The sequence below is a fragment of the Morone saxatilis genome, unplaced genomic scaffold, assembly GCF_004916995.1.
Source record: "Morone saxatilis isolate NCDOM2014 unplaced genomic scaffold, NCSU_SB_2.0 Contig10, whole genome shotgun sequence".
Taxonomy (NCBI): domain Eukaryota; kingdom Metazoa; phylum Chordata; class Actinopteri; family Moronidae; genus Morone; species Morone saxatilis.
Window position 1 is genome coordinate 17,623,766 of NW_023339652.1, and position 1,818 is coordinate 17,625,583.

General features: G+C 40.8%; 1 protein-coding gene across 1 annotated transcript in view; it reads left to right on the forward strand.

Moving 5' to 3' along the window:
• The window catches only part of scube1 (signal peptide, CUB domain, EGF-like 1), a gene marked incomplete in the record, with an annotated part of 95,119 nt that overhangs the window by 33,053 nt on the left and 60,248 nt on the right, over positions 1-1,818 (forward strand).

Sequence of the window (1,818 nt, forward strand, 5' to 3'; positions counted from 1 at the left end):
GCCGGCGTGCGGCTATTTGACGTGTAACAACAACAACTACAACTAGACTTCGGTTACCGGGCTAACAAGCCAAACACCTTTAAAGCTGAATGATTTTAATATAACACAAAATAAGTGCAATGCACCGCTTAAAATATTTTCCCCTGCTATGAAGCTGTTCGCTTAACCCCCAAAACTAACAATTGGCCTTAGAATTTACCATTAACACTCCCTTGCAGGTGCATAAATAGCAATTAAACACAATCAAACCGCCAAAACTAAGCGCTTAGCTAGCGGTTAGCGCGTGCTAGCGATTAGCGCGTAGGCTAGGTTTATGCTATAGCGCTCCCCTTTCAGTATTAACACAATGAAAAGTCGTGAGTTGTCCTCAGTTTATTTGCACCCAGAACGTGGTTTAGCATTTTGAAAGCAATGTTGCATTTATCTTGCCATCCAGTGGGCGCATCACAGATAAAGATTAGGAGGCCTAAATGATGTTTAGTGCGCGCCGGTAAACGTCCCATGCTGCGTTCATGCAGGCTCGGAAATGCTGAAGCCTACAGAACAAACATCGGTTATAAAAAACCCGATACCGATAATTCCTTTTATTAAATTTTTTAGTGAATATTTATATATTTAGTGAATATAGTCCGATAATATCGGCCCTCCGATATTATCGGACATCCTTAATCTGTATATAATTGATCTTTGGCCATAATTAGACTTCATTAAGAGACTGTCCTAACATAATTACTCATTTTATCAAATGACAAAGCTCTCTAGTGGCAGTAGTAATTATGACGAGAGTATGGTGACAAAGTCAACACAGGAAGGAGGCCGGGGTGAATGGATGAGTCAACCAAACAGTGAACTTAAACACGGGACACCGCTCTTTGTTCCATGATTCCAGCAGACAGTTCATCAACATCAGTTTCTTTTACCCATAATTTAAACCCAAACCATGATGTCCCCCTAACCTTTAGTACTTATTGTAACTCATGCACCTAATGATAAGATTTATTTTTCATCATCATTTTGCATTTTGTCCTGTACATTAAATGAGAAAACACAAGAATTACATTAAGCCATAGGAGCAATTTGGGGCAGTTTGTTTGTTGTGTGTGTGTTTTTGAGTCAGTGACCAGCAGCAATACCTACAACACCAACACAGACTGTCAAAGGTAAACCAGGGATCATGATGACCGAAAGCTCTGGTACTCTAGACTCTTTACATATGAAACAGGAATATGAGCAACACAGTTTGACATTGTTAAGCCCCTCTTACATTCTGTAAAATGTCAGGTGGTTCTGAGGTGTCTGTCGGGGTAGTCAGAAAGTAGGGGGTGGTTGATGAGGTGAATGGGGGAGAAAGACAGACCCTTTAAAGACCTTTGTCAAACCGGGGAGGGCTGACATAACAGAAAGTGAGACCTTTGACATTTGCTCCTATCTTTTCATGGAGGAAATTGCTACTGATGTTCCTTCACTCACTGAATTGAAATAAAATTCTCCTCTGATGGTCAAACAGTGTCTGAATCCCCCTTATCCCAATCCTTTCTGACATTGGAGGCAGCTGCGTCCAACAATTTTTGTCACTTTCTGAAATGTACAATCCAGCAAATCACGGCCCACAGTGATTGGCCACATGTGTGTGGAGGTGAGAGGAATTATTGTGGGTATTGAAGTTGCAAGCTCTCTTTTTTATTCTCTTTACACAACTACTTGCATCAAGTTTGGTATGTACAACTGAGTGCAACACTATGAATGCCTTCAGCAGGAGACTGAAGTCATTTCTAGGATCATTTATGGATAGAAGTGATGTGTTGATCAAAACTGAGT